At 45.3% G+C, this 15,677-nt stretch overlaps 1 protein-coding gene across 5 annotated transcripts in view; it reads right to left on the bottom strand.

Annotated features, from left to right (window-relative positions):
- Window positions 1–10,131, bottom strand: part of SYNE3 (spectrin repeat containing nuclear envelope family member 3) — a 74,144-nt gene extending 64,013 nt beyond the window's left edge. For 4 of the 5 annotated variants that reach the window (XM_072116255.1, XM_072116257.1, XM_072116258.1 and 1 more), the window contains exon 1: window positions 9,921–10,131. The gene's annotated coding sequence lies outside the window, so the exon portion shown is untranslated. The remainder of the gene's footprint in view (window positions 1–9,920) is intronic. The other variant, XM_072116256.1, reaches the window with a different exon arrangement.
- Window positions 10,132–15,677: the final 5,546 nt, after the last annotated feature.

Below are 15,677 nucleotides of genomic sequence, written 5' to 3'. Positions count from 1 at the left end.
CCAAATTTTTTTTTAAAATCACTAAATACCTTTTTTAAAAACCACAATGAAAAACGTTTTTTAAAGTTTGGGTTGTTTTCAGACGTCCATATTTTAACTTTCATGGGGAGTCCATAGATATCGTGAATAATGCTGCAGAGCGTGTGCAGGAGGCTCGAGTTCTGTCGCTTCCTATGAACCCAACCACTTCCTGTGTTATTTTTACGGCTCGAAGAGGAGACACATTAACGTCATGGAAACAGATGTAAATATCACCACCACAGTACAGGCTAGAATAAGGATGAAAGTCTTCTAACTTTTATTTCCAAAAGTTAAAAAAATGGACCATATGGCGTAAAATTATAGAATATGAATGAACTACCCCCCCTCCTTCAAAAGTGCAAAAAATACAAATCATCTGCACAATTTCCATGTAAACCTCACACATGTAAATGCAGCGACATCTGCCCTGTTATCCCCACACCCTTGTGTACACCTGGGAGTCCACTTGTCGTCTTTCCTCTCCCATAAAATATATTTACATTTTTTGTGTTTGAATAAGGTGAACGTAAACGGCAAAGTGAGTGTAGCTAAGCAGGGAGGGGTCAGGGCCAAAAAATGTAGAAAAACAAGACACAAAACACATTACACACGACTAGAGTAACTATCTCAGGCACGTCCCTTGTAAAATGTCTGAAACAAGATATTAAAAAATGTGTAAAGCAGACTCACTGCCAAAATGAGAAAAAACATTTTTAAAGTATTTTTTTTTCTTCAGAACAATTAAATGACAGCAGCCAATTCACCCTCCCAGCATTCAGGGCGTTCCTATGGCATTTTGGGCACCATAGATAATAGCAACAAATGAAATGCCAACCCTCCCACGGAAACCCACATGAAAATAAAAACCATTACAAGGCCAGACAAAAACATCACAGTCTACAAGCTCGCTCCTCCGCTGTTATTATAGGATAATACCAAATATTAACCAGATCTAAAGCAATGTCCCAGACGCACCATCTGTCATCAGATTAGTGAGGAAGGGAAGATGGTACAATACATCTAAGACCACGTTCACACACGTGTAATATGGGCTAATCTCTACGGCCATATTACAGCCACAAGCCTCCTGACTACTGACCCATTCTTAAAGGAAATCTACCAGATGTTTTGATCAAACAAAATAGCAATTGTTAGGTATTAGTCCTGGTACTATATGTGTAATCATACCTTTCTGTGGTTAGTAGCAGCAGGGCTGTGAAAAATAGATCTATATTCTGGGATTTTAGATGGACTTGGTGCACCAGAGTGTGATATCTACTAAATGAACACAGCACAGTCTTTCCCCTCTGCTCTGAGTCACTGCTGCAGCAGGCTTTTGGTTAGATATTATAACAGATGGCAGGCAGTGCCCTACAGCTAGAGCCAATTGCCCTACAGCCAGGCACAGGATTGATATTAAGTTTGTGCAGAGGAGGAAGAAGAATTCTTTTTAGATTCGGAGAAATATTTTGTGTATTTCATACAATAACAGGCCGTGTATCAGCAGCTTTATAAACAACCTCAGAGTTTATGGCCAATAGCAGCAGCTCAGTAAAAAGATAATAATTTCTGTCTTTGGTTTGCGAGCTATAATTATGTGATACGTCTTGTGAATGGCGCTCAGACAGCGCTCACTATGTTGTGACGGGATCTGAGAGGTGACAGCTGCTCCCTACATGACTAATTAAATACACAATGAATTATTAATACACCTGCAATCAGGTCCCGACGCAGACACAGCTCCCTCCTATCTGTTTATATAATAAGACTGGATGACAAGTCGTGTACACACAATAGAGCAGGATAAAGCAGACCTACGTAATATGTGCTCGTATTTCATAATACCAATATATAGGTGGGGCTTCTGCCTTTACTAGTGCATGGTCTGATGATAGATCCCTCACTACAACTTAGCCTCAGCCATACATTATATATATCATTCTGTACAACACTGTCACTGCTGGTAGACTAAAGCCTAACCTTCAGTCCTCATTCAGACTGGAACATATGCACCAAGCAAATCCTGTACGTTATTCTGCACAGAGTTTGGGAAGTAAAAGCTCTCCTTTGCTAATAAAGGCTGCCTTGCAGGCGTGTGCAGACTTAAAGCCATTGATTCTCAATTAAGGGATTCTGTGGATGCAAATAAGTTTCCCAGGATGGGAAAGGGAAAACATTGCCTCTTTACACAGAGCAATAAAGACAACTACTTAAGGGAAATCTACCATTTGTTTTCATGCATTGTGAACCAAATATACCTTGACAATGCTGTAGCTACACTGATGCAGAAACATATCTTGTTTAATCCCTGATCCGAGTGGTATTGCTCCTGAACTGTCCAGACAGGACTAATCAACCTGAGCTAGATGATTCATATACATTGGGGGGAATTTTTCAGTGATTATTTCTGCCTGTCAGGGACAACACAGTGAATACAGAGTTCTCTGGAGCAGTGCATACTTAATGTGAGAGGAGAAGCGCCGATCCAGCCACAGAAGCAACAGAGCCTCATTATCATAATTTTATAATTGATTTTACAGCAAAAACACTCAATTCAGGGATTAAACAAGATATGTTTCTGCATCAGTCTAGCTACAGCATTCTCAAGGTATGTTTGGTTCACAAACCAAAAACATAATGGAAGATTTCCTTCAAGGAGAACTGACTTACAGACGCCCCAATGCTAAAGACAGCCCTCTCTGCCCACTGTGACCTCTGTTGAAGCTCTCTGGATACTTTAAAGGAAACCTACCAGTTAGAATGGCAGGGGTAAGCAGTAAGTACCGAGCACCAGCTCAGGGTGAGCTGGTGCCGGTACTTACTTTCGTTAGTGTTATAAACCGCGGTATCGCGGTTTTAACACTTTTTAAACTTTAGAGCAGAAGGGGCTTCGGGGCTGCGCGCGAACATGCGCGCGCAACATCTCCGCTATTTCCTATGGAGGCGCACGCACGATAGTGCGCACGCAGCGCCGAAGCGTCTTCTGCTCTAAAGTTTAAAAAGTGTTAAAACCGCGATACCGTCTAATGAGGCACATTAAACTCATGTCTGGTGCTACCTGAGTAGTACATAGCACCTTCATAGTGCATGCACAGTACCTACAGCGCATGTGCAGTGAGACAGCGGCTTCATTGTGTGACTGCGCAGGCTCAGAGAGCTCCTGGGCAAAGTAAGTATATAAGTTTAGGTTTTTTTTGGTGCTGCTGCAGAGGGACAACCTACAAGGTAATTTGGGACACAGTGATTAGTCTACCAATCACCCTGACAGGTTCCCATATAAGATGAACCCTTAACTCTGGTTCAGATATAGTAAAGTTTACCATCTGTGTGTATCACCACTACGAAGCACTACCATTGAAGACTGTTGCATAAACTGATAGCATGCTGGGTGGTATGGTGCAATTTTGCCATGTCTGTGACCAACTACAATGAAGCAGTTACTCTATGATCAGCACTCCAGAGGATGGCTCTGGAGCTTCCTAGCACTGGAGGTATGTGACATATAGTAGTTGTCATAGGGGCAGAGAGTTTTCTACACTTCAATCCTTTGAAGAATGCTCCACAGGCTGATAATGGAGGAGAAATACACAGTATTTGTTGTACTATACAGTCAGTGCGGCAATACCCTAAAATATCTGGTAAAAAGCAAAATATGACATGAGATATTTAGGGTCCCCTACTGCCACCGACCAGAGGATGCATTACAACGATACAATGTCTCCCCCTTGAATCTTGGTGCTATGCTAAACCTGTTCATTGTTATCACTGGACTTCACGGGATGTATATATTAGACTTGTCATCCTGTCACATTATATCCACGCAAAAACACATCCCTCCCTAGAGGGTGCCACACTTCAGCAATAGAGGCTTCTGCATACTACAGCTGCCCCGGCACCAGCTGGAACCCTAAGGGTTAAATATTGCACATTAGCATAAATAATGGACTCTTTTAGTTTTACTGATATCTGACTTGTTTACAATTCAGACCAGTGATAACAATTTGACAAGTAAGTCCCCCTGCACCCCCAGGGAAATCCAGTGGTTCAGTCCAAGGCGTCAGACGCGGACAGCAATGAAAAGATCTTTGTTTCTATTTCATATGTTTTCGGTTTCTGTAGCAATTAATATGCAACAAGGATGAAAGGAGTATCTAAGCCTTCTACAAGGATCCTCTCCACGGAGGGGGTGGGGTAGCGATGCATAAATAAAAATAATGATCCAAATCTGTGAATCATTACATTATTATGGCTATTCTGTCTAGCATTTTTATTGTCTCTGACACCATCTGTAAAGAAAAAGAGACAATTAAACATGTCATATTACTCTGACATGTGTCAATGCCTAGTGACTAACCCTAACCCTGGCATATAAGAGACACTAAGAAAGCAGGTACTCCACACGTCCTACCATAAGAGTATTTAAGCTGAATGCATGTAGAGTACCCCCCTTAATAATAATTCCTTTATTTATATAGGGCACACAGATTACGCAGCGCTGCACAGAGGTTGCCAAATCAGTCCTTGTCCCCAATGGGGCTCACAATCTAATCAACCTACCAGTATGTTTTGGAGTGTGGGAGGAAACCGGAGGACCAGGAGGAAACCCATACAAACACAGAGACAACATACAAACGCCAGTGCTGCAAGACTGTAGTGCTAGCCACTAAGCCACCATGCTACTAGGAGATGTAGAGTACCCCCTTACAAGGGGATGTAGAGAACCCCCTTACTAGGATATGTGAAGAAGCCCCCTTACTAGAAGGTGTAGAGTACCCCTCTTACTAGAAGATATAGAATACCCCATTACTAGTAGTTGTAGAGTACCCCCCTCATTAGTAGATGTAGAGTCCTCCTCTCACTAGGAGATGCTCCTCTTCACAAGATACTCTTCCAAAGTGTATGTCATAGTTGGACCCAAATAAATTCTGTACTAAAACGTTGATAAGAGACGTGTTCTAAGACAGGCCCCTTACTATCAACCTTGTGTCTGGGACACCTGCTACTGATGTCACCCTGGACATTGCATTATACCCATATTACACCACCTGTCAGGTACATCACCTCTATGGTAGTAGGTAGTGGTGCTTACATAAGATGACAATACAATGGCCATTACTAGTTGTGACCTATTCCTAGGCACCTAACAATCTCAGCCAATGAACCATTTTTAGAGGGAGGCCAGTGTAGAGATATTGAATGGACTTCCATGCCCCTGGGGTTTGGCAATCTAATGGAGCTGAATTAATTAGTTCTGAGTGCTGATCCATTAAATCCTGACCCCTATCTACACTCAATAGATTGTGAGTGCAAGACCAAAATCAATGCATAATTAATATAGATACTTCAGGATCTCCCGGAGGCTTGTGTGACTGCTAACCTTTCTCATGCCAATGCAATATATATGATGCTTAGTTACAGCACAAGTGAGCATTAGAACTACAAATCCCTGCATGTCTCCCTGTACTGTGACTGTTGTCTCGTCCCTGCATGTCTCCCTGTACTGTGACTGTTGTCTCATCCCTGCATGTCTCCCTGTACTGTGACTTGTCTCATCCCTGCATGTCTCCCTGTACGGTGACTGTTGTCTCATCCCTGCATGTCTCCCTGTACGGTGACTGTTGTCTCATCCCTGCATGTCTCCCTGTACTGTGACTTGTCTCATCCCTGCATGTCTCCCTGTACTGTGACTGTTGTCTCATCCCTGCATGTCTCCCTGTACTGTGACTTGTCTCATCCCTGCATGTCTCCCTGTACTGTGACTGTTGTCTCATCCCTGCATGTCTCCCTGTACTGTGACTTGTCTCATCCCTGCATGTCTCCCTGTACTGTGACTGTTGTCTCGTCCCTGCATGTCTCCCTGTACTGTGACTGTTGTCTCGTCCCTGCATGTCTCCCTGTACTGTGACTGTTGTCTCATCCCTGCACGTCTCCCTGTACTGTGACTGTTGTCTCATCCCTGCATGTCTCCCTGTACTGTGACTTGTCTCATCCCTGCATGTCTCCCTGTACGGTGACTGTTGTCTCATCCCTGCATGTCTCCCTGTACGGTGACTGTTGTCTCATCCCTGCATGTCTCCCTGTACTGTGACTTGTCTCATCCCTGCATGTCTCCCTGTACTGTGACTGTTGTCTCATCCCTGCATGTCTCCCTGTACTGTGACTTGTCTCATCCCTGCATGTCTCCCTGTACTGTGACTGTTGTCTCATCCCTGCATGTCTCCCTGTACTGTGACTTGTCTCATCCCTGCATGTCTCCCTGTACTGTGACTGTTGTCTCGTCCCTGCATGTCTCCCTGTACTGTGACTGTTGTCTCGTCCCTGCATGTCTCCCTGTACTGTGACTGTTGTCTCATCCCTGCACGTCTCCCTGTACTGTGACTGTTGTCTCGTCCCTGCATGTCTCCCTGTACTGTGACTGTTGTCTCATCCCTGCACGTCTTCCTGTACTGTGACTGTTGTCTCGTCCCTGCATGTCTCCCTGTACTGTGACTGTTGTCTCGTCCCTGCATGTCTCCCTGTACTGTGACTGTTCTCTCGTCCCTGCATGTCTCCCTGTACTGTGACTGTTGTCTCGTCCCTGCATGTCTCCCTGTACTGTGACTGTTGTCTTGTCCCTGCACGTCTCCCTGTACTGTGACTGTTGTCTCGTCCCTGCATGTCTCCCTGTACTGTGACTGTTGTCTTGTCCCTGCACGTCTCCCTGTACTGTGACTGTTCTCTCATCCCTGCATGTCTCCCTGTACTGTGACTGTTGTCTTGTCCCTGCACGTCTCCCTGTACTGTGACTGTTGTCTCGTCCCTGCATGTCTCCCTGTACTGTGACTGTTGTCTCATCCCTGCACGTCTCCCTGTACTGTGACTGTTGTCTCGTCCCTGCATGTCTCCCTGTACTGTGACTGTTGTCTCGTCCCTGCATGTCTCCCTGTACTGTGACTGTTGTCTCATCCCTGCACGTCTCCCTGTACTGTGACTGTTGTCTCATCCCTGCACGTCTCCCTGTACTGTGACTGTTGTCTCGTCCCTGCATGTCTCCTTGTACTGTGACTGTTGTCTCGTCCCTGCATGTCTCCCTGTACTGTGACTGTTGTCTCATCCCTGCACGTCTCCCTGTACTGTGACTGTTGTCTCGTCCCTGCATGTCTCCCTGTACTGTGACTGTTGTCTTGTCCCTGCACGTCTCCCTGTACTGTGACTGTTCTCTCATCCCTGCATGTCTCCCTGTACTGTGACTGTTGTCTCATCCCTGCACGTCTCCCTGTACTGTGACTGTTGTCTCGTCCCTGCATGTCTCCCTGTACTGTGACTGTTGTCTTGTCCCTGCACGTCTCCCTGTACTGTGACTGTTCTCTCATCCCTGCATGTCTCCCTGTACTGTGACTGTTGTCTCATCCCTGCATGTCTCCCTGTACTGTGACTGTTGTCTCGTCCCTGCATGTCTCCCTGTACTGTGACTGTTGTCTCGTCCCTGCATGTCTCCCTGTACTGTGACTGTTGTCTCATCCCTGCACGTCTCCCTGTACTGTGACTGTTGTCTCGTCCCTGCATGTCTCCTTGAACTGTGACTGTTGTCTCGTCCCTGCATGTCTCCCTGTACTGTGACTGTTGTCTCGTCACTGCATGTCTCCCTGTACTGTGACTGTTGTCTCGTCCCTGCATGTCTCCCTGTACTGTGACTGTTGTCTCATCCCTGCACGTCTCCCTGTACTGTGACTGTTGTCTCGTCCCTGCATGTCTCCCTGTACTGTGACTGTTGTCTCGTCCCTGCATGTCTCCCTGTACTGTGACTGTTGTCTCATCCCTGCATGTCTCCCTGTACTGTGACTGTTGTCTCGTCCCTGCATGTCTCCCTGTACTGTGACTGTTGTCTCATCCCTGCATGTCTCCCTGTACTGTGACTTGTCTCATCCCTGCATGTCTCCCTGTACTGTGACTGTTGTCTCATCCCTGCACGTCTCCCTGTACTGTGACTGTTGTCTCGTCCCTGCATGTCTCCTTGAACTGTGACTGTTGTCTCGTCCCTGCATGTCTCCCTGTACTGTGACTGTTGTCTCATCCCTGCACGTCTCCCTGTACTGTGACTGTTGTCTCGTCCCTGCATGTCTCCTTGAACTGTGACTGTTGTCTCGTCCCTGCATGTCTCCCTGTACTGTGACTGTTGTCTCGTCACTGCATGTCTCCCTGTACTGTGACTGTTGTCTCGTCCCTGCATGTCTCCCTGTACTGTGACTGTTGTCTCATCCCTGCACGTCTCCCTGTACTGTGACTGTTGTCTCGTCCCTGCATGTCTCCCTGTACTGTGACTGTTGTCTCGTCCCTGCATGTCTCCCTGTACTGTGACTGTTGTCTCATCCCTGCATGTCTCCCTGTACTGTGACTGTTGTCTCGTCCCTGCATGTCTCCTTGAACTGTGACTGTTGTCTCGTCCCTGCATGTCTCCCTGTACTGTGACTGTTGTCTCGTCACTGCATGTCTCCCTGTACTGTGACTGTTGTCTCGTCCCTGCATGTCTCCCTGTACTGTGACTGTTGTCTCATCCCTGCACGTCTCCCTGTACTGTGACTGTTGTCTCATCACTGCATGTCTCCCTGTACTGTGACTGTACATTGGATTGTACAGGTATTTTGTGACTTCTGTCTGGAGTTACACACTCATAAACAACAACAGGAGTACAGCTCCCGGCTGACATGACATGCAGGAATGCTGTCTATTTTGCCCAGAGCGTGGCAGACCCCCCTCCCCTTACTATTTAGAGAGAAGGGGTGTGAGCAGACAGCTGGATTCCTCCACATCACCATAAAGCCACAAGGTCCCACTGCAGCCAGGCTACAACTCACTGTAACGTCACAAAGACCGAGTGTACTAGCTCCCCCGTATCTCCTATGGCTGGCAGTCCCATTGGGAGGTTAAATTACGTGGAAAGACACTTTAAATATTAACCCCAGTGCTCAGGTAGGGAAGGTAACGGGCTGATGATGTGAGGGAGATTCTACGCTACATATGTACATGATTTGTAAAGCACTACGGAATTTGATGGTGTTATATAAATAAAGATTATTATTATTATACTACATATACCTGTGCTCAGGCCCAGGCCTCCCAATACACCCTACATGTACCCGTTCTACAGCCGCAGCACAACCCATACACCCTTCCAATACCTGTACTACAGGCCCAGGACTCCCAATACACCTTACATATACCTGTTCTAGAGACACAGCACAACCCATAGACCCTACATATTGCTATACATTAGCCCCAGCACATCTAATTCAACCTGCGTATACATTCTCATCATACCTCATACACAAGTCATACTACATACATATCAGTACTAAGGTCCACATCATACACTACACATGTAACTGTACAGAATCTGCAGTCCACCCAATGCACCATATATTCCTATACTACGACCACTCTGTATAAGTACACAGTGTACATCCTAACTACGATGATCCACCCTACTTATGTTCAGCACTACAGCTGCAGTCCATGGTACCATACACCCTGCTTATACCAGAACAATGCAGGCTATATATTACACCAGGCAGTAGTAGTACAGTCCACAATACACTACATGTATTCAGCACCTGAGCTCTTATACATCCCATACAACAACCAGCACTGTACCACACCAGATCTACATTCACTACAACCACAGAGCGCCTCATTCCTCCAATACTGCCCCAGTATGCTCTATATTATACACCATACAGTACACACAGTACCCTAGACGTCAAAAGTATTTTTTACCATAATGAACCCACTACCTATTCAGTAGCACAGAAAAAGTACAGCTCTACAGTGCCCAGCAGAATAGCCATCTTCAGCCCCAGCACCCAGCTGAGCACCCTGCCAGGGCACTGCCCCCCACCCCCGGCTCTGGGGGCTGCACGTACCTGGAGTCTCCGGGCTCGGTGCAGCGGGGACCGGATTTGAAATGCGGCGCAGACAGGAACCTCCCGTCTTCCTGACACTGAGCGGGGACTGGAGGCGGCGACTGCTATATAAGGGCACAGCGCCAGGGGCAGGGGAGCCGCCTCACGTCACTCCGGGGCTGCTGCCCGCTACAGATCAGGACCTGCTATTATGTCACTACTCACCGATCGCAAGCACAGGAGGAATGACAACACATGAGAAAGTTGTACAACAATGACACAATCCGCTCACACAGAGGCAGAGACGGGCATATGGCTCCCTGCCCACACACCATGTGCTTATCACTGCTACAGTCACACAATAACATAACTTATATAACGCAAATGTGCACTAGACATCGCTAAGGAATAAGGCCCTGTTTCTGACCCCCTAAAAGGAATCTAAAGGGGCATCTGGTGTCGCCTTGGTGCTGATGTAGAAGCTGATAAGTAAGCAATATGCAGCACAACTGCTTACAGATCTTCCTCATAGACTGTAAGCTCTTGGGAGCAGGGCCCTCGCTTTATGTGACTGTTTACACTGTGTAATGTAGTGTTTTACCGCTCAAAAGTTTGGGGTCACCCAGACAATTTTGTGTTTTCCATGAAAACTCATACTTTTATTTTTCAAATGAGTTTCAAAATATATAGAAAATATAATCCAGACGTTGACAAGGTTTGAAATAGCTTTTTTACATTTGAAATAATAATTTTCTCCTTGAAACTTTGCTTTCATTAAATTCCAGCAATTCCAGCATTAATAATAATAATATAAAAATTCTTTATTTATATAGCGCACACAGATTCCACAGCACTGCACTGTGCTTGCCAGACCAGTCCCTGTCCCCATGGGGCTCACAATCTAATCAGCCTACCAGTATGGTTTTGGAGTATGGACCCGGAGGAAACAACGACCCTTGTTTATATAGCGCCATCATATTCCTGTCAGGATCAGTAATAGTGGATCCTCTGAACCACTGCAGACGATGACGCATATTGCAGCAAAGGCTTACCGGTAACACCTGCGGTCGGTAAAGCCGCCCATGCACCGCCAATTTGTCGAGGATCGTCGCTCCCCGTGACGTCATCGGGGAGCGGTGATCCTTCGCCATTGCAGCCATACTGTAGTAGCCATCCATCCCCACCTGTAGTATATAGTCATGTAAAAATTTAAAAAATAATACCTACCTACCTGCGCTCCCTGCAATCGCATGGTCTGTCCCACGTCGCATTCGTCTTCTCACTCTACATAGAGTGCTGGCTACGTACAGCAACATGTGTATCAAAAAGATAGCTAATATGGCTAATGGCTACTGAGGGCCAGGACAGCACCCCAGGATGGGAGGCAAGGGTAGCGCATTAGGCCATAACCTACCCTTCGTCCCTGCCCTGCTGTGACATCACTGTGTGTATTATTTGTGTACTGTGAAATTACTTTGTGTAATATGCCTTGCTGTGACATCACTGTCACATCATGTACTGTGTCGTTACTATGCATATTATCCATATAAAGTGACATCACTGGGTGTATTATCCCTGTATTTTGATTTCATTGTGTTTATTATCTCTGAACTGTTTCTGAACATATGTAGAGAAGAAACAACATAAGAACAGAGTGCACGTCCAAAATTAATACAGACAGTCCCCTACTTAAGAACACTTGACTTACAGACGACCCCTAGTTACAAACGGACCTCTGGTAATTAGTAACTTACTGTACTTTAGCCCTAGGCTCTAGTAAACAGCTATAACAGTTATTAATGGTATCTGTAATTAAGCTTCATTGTTAATCCTGGTTCTTATGGCAATGCAACATTTTAAAATTTAATTGTCATAGAGATTTAAAAAAAAATTGTCTGGAGCTACAATTATAGAAATATAGACTTCCGACATACAAATTCAACTTCAGAAAAAACCTTCAGAACCTATGTTGTACGTAAACCGGGGACTGCCTGGAAATCAAATATTAAATCATAAAATAACAACATTACTTTGTTTTTTAAGTGTATTTTGATATATTCATTAAGTGCAAAAGGATAGCTCATCCTGGAAAAGGAAACAGTTAAAACACAAACTGATATAATGAACAGAGAGGTGAATACTGTGAGTATTATCTCTATACTGTGACTTGACTGTGTGTATTATTCTTGTACTGTGACATCACTGTGTGTATAATAGTAAAATGACATCACTATGTGTATCATTCCTGTACTGTGACATCACTGTGTGTATTATAATAGTAATGACATCACTATGTGTATCATTCCTGTACTGTGACATCACTGTGTGTATTATAATAGTAATGACATCACTATGTGTATCATTCCTGTACTGTGACATCACTTTGTGTATTATAATAGTAATGACATCACTATGTGTATCATTCCTGTACTGTGACATCACTGTGTGTATTATAATAGTAATGACATCACTATGTGTATCATTCCTGTACTGTGACATCACTGTGTGTATTATAATAGTAATGACATCACTATGTGTATCATTCCTGTACTGTGACATCACTGTGTGTATTATAATAGTAATGACATCACTATGTGTATCATTCCTGTACTGTGACATCACTGTGTGTATTATAATAGTAATGACATCACTATGTGTATCATTCCTGTACTGTGACATAACTTAGCATATTAACCCTGTACTGTGACATTGTGTTTATATTCCCTGTATTGTGACATCACTGTGTATTGTCATGTAGTTTGACGTCAATGTGTGTATAATCTCTGTACTGTGACATTATAGTGTGTATATTTCCTGTATCGTGACATCACTGTGTGAAGTGGGAAAGAGACCCTTTGCATTTTACTATTGGGCCTTATGGTTTCGTCTTATTTCTGTAGCCTGCAAATAGGGTCCTATTAATCAGCAGTGTCACCAGTCTCTACATCTAGAGAGTACAATTCCATTTAAGAGGTTGCAACCTATAAATAACATAGCAATAAACACAAGCCAAACACACACAGCTCAGATTAGATGCCAAGATACAAGAAACTTTATATAGCATAGTTTTAACCCTGTTATTACTATCAGGCACGACCATGACATAGAGGTCCCACAACTTCACTTGTTCCATGTGCTTACAACTCAGGCCGTAGATAAGATTCTGGGGAGTGAGTCTTCTTTTTTAAGGTATTTCTGTAAACTTTTTCTGGAATTCATTGGCTTCTAGTACATAAAATTTATCAACTGAATGTTGCAGGACATTTATTCCCAAACACAATGGAACAAGTTATCAAGTCAGTACAGAAAACAAAATGATACATTTTGCATATTGTGGGAGATTTGGCCCAGTAGAGACCGTGGTAGAGGGGTGTTGGGATGCAGTTCAAGACAGTGACACCAAAGTACAGTCCAAAACAGGTCTCGCCTACGTTTATTGCAGCAGCAAAATAAAACAGCCTTTACATTCAGGCATTTAAACAAACAAAATCCTACCCGTCAGGGTGCTAACTAAATAGAGTTTCTCTAACTCACCACTAGTACATAAAATAAGTCGCTGCTCCAGGCACAGAGGCCAGGGCTGTGTGCTCTCCAGCCTCCTTTCAGAGAGAATACACTCTCAGCTCTGCTCAGCCACTTCATGCAGACTGATTAGGCTGCTCCCACCACCTGTGTCCAAGGTGCTGGACAACACAACCTCAGCACTAAGGCCTTGCATAATAGGAAAACCTAGGGGAAACATACCACCCATCCACAGTTAACCCCTTCAATGTCTCACATACCCTCCCCCTCTGTTTGACCCTGTGGGGGCGAACACTTTTGGCCATCAGACAGTGGGTACGAGACAGGGCATCGGCATTCCCATGCAGCTTTCCTGCTCGATGTTCCACCGTGAATTTGAAATTCTGTAACATAAGGAACCACCTTGTGACCCTGGCGTTCCTCTCTTTGGCCTGACTCATCCAGGTGAGGGGAGAGTGATCGGTCACTAGTGTAAACTGTCGCCCTACCAAGTAATACCGCAGGGATTCCAGAGCCCATTTAATCGCCAAGCACTCCCTCTCAACTATACTATAGTTCTTCTCAGGAGGTGTGAGCTTGCGGCTCAGGTATGTCACGGGATGTTCCTCACCCTCCACTACTTGGGACAGGACAGCCCCTAAGCCCACGTCAGAAGCATCAGTCTGCACAATAAAGGTCTGGGTGAAGTTAGGGGTGATCAGTACCGGTCCCTCGCACAAAACAGTCTTAGGGTGAAGACACACATGGCGTTTTTGGGCCGTTTTTACTAAGTGCGTTTTCAGATCGCTAAAAAACGCATGCGTTTTTTAAAAACGCATGCGTTTTTTGAAAACGCATTCGTTTTTGTCCGGTTTTCCGAAATTTCGCAATGAAAAACGGACAAAAACGCATGCGTTTTCAAAAAACGCATGCGTTTTTAAAAAACGGATGCGTTTTTTAATGCATGCGTTTTTAACGATCTGAAAACGCACTTAGTAAAAACGGCCCAAAAACGCCATGTGTGTCTTCACCCTTAAGTCGCTGAAACACCCCCTCAGCCTCTTCACACCACTTTACCATTACCGACCCGCTACCCTTGGTCAGGTCTGTCAGGGGTGCCGCTATTGTCGCTAAATCGGGAATAAATCGGCGATAATAGCCCACTATGCCTAGGAAAGCCATCACTTGCTTCTTGCTCACAGGTCGTGGCCACTGCTGTATCGCCTCCACTTTATTTACTTGGGGTTTGATGACACCTCGCCCAATAAGGTACCCCAGGTAACGGGCTTCTTCCAGACCAAGCGCACATTTTTGGGGGTTCGCTGTCAACCCTGCTGCCCTCAGGGAGTCTACCACTGCTTGTACCTTGGCTAGATGACTCTCCCAATCATTACTATAGACTATGATGTCATCCAGGTAGGCCGAGGCATATCTCCGGTGAGGTTTTAGCACGAGATCCATTAACCTCTGGAATGTGGCGGGAGCCCCATGTAGCCCAAAGGGGAGTACCACATACTGAAATAGCCCATCAGGAGTAACAAAAGCGGTCTTCTCTCTAGCCCTGTCAGTAAGGGGTACCTGCCAATACCCTTTCGTCAGGTCAAGGGTGGAGAAGAACCTAGCCTGTCCAAGTTGTTCTAACAACTTGCCAACTCTAGGCATAGGGTAAGAATCAAATTTGGATACCTCGTTCAACTTCCTAAAGTCATTGCAGAACCGTAGGGAACCATCAGGCTTGGGAATCAACACAATAGGACTCGACCAGTCACTTTTAGACTCCTCGATAACCCCCAGGTCTAACATTTGCCTGACTTCTTCGGTTATGGCTTGCCGGCGCGCTTCAGGGACCCGGTAGGGTTTTTGGTGTACCCGGATGTGGGGTTCAGTTATGATGTCATGCTTGATGACTGAAGTACGACCCGGTAACTTAGAGAACACATCAACGTTTCGGAGAACAAACTTCTTCGCTTCCTGAATCTGGGCCCTGGAGAGGGACTCCGAGATCCGTACTTCAGGCACCTTGGCATCGGGCACACCTACCTCGGGTGTCACCTTCTTGGGGACAGACGTTTTTCCTACTCCCACGGCTATCAGGGACTCTCTTTCCCTCCATGGCTTTAGGAGGTTCACATGGTATATCTGTTCAGGTTTCCTCCTCCCCGGCTGATATACCTTGTAGTTAACCTCCCCTACTTTCTCCATGACCTCATATAGACCTTGCCATTTCGCCAAGAACTTACTCTCTACGGTGGGCACAAGAACTAACACTCTGTCGCC

Source organism: Engystomops pustulosus, chromosome 7 (assembly GCF_040894005.1).
Source record: "Engystomops pustulosus chromosome 7, aEngPut4.maternal, whole genome shotgun sequence".
In the NCBI taxonomy this organism is placed as follows: Eukaryota; Metazoa; Chordata; class Amphibia; order Anura; family Leptodactylidae; genus Engystomops; species Engystomops pustulosus.
This window is presented reverse-complemented; position numbering and strand designations above follow the sequence as displayed.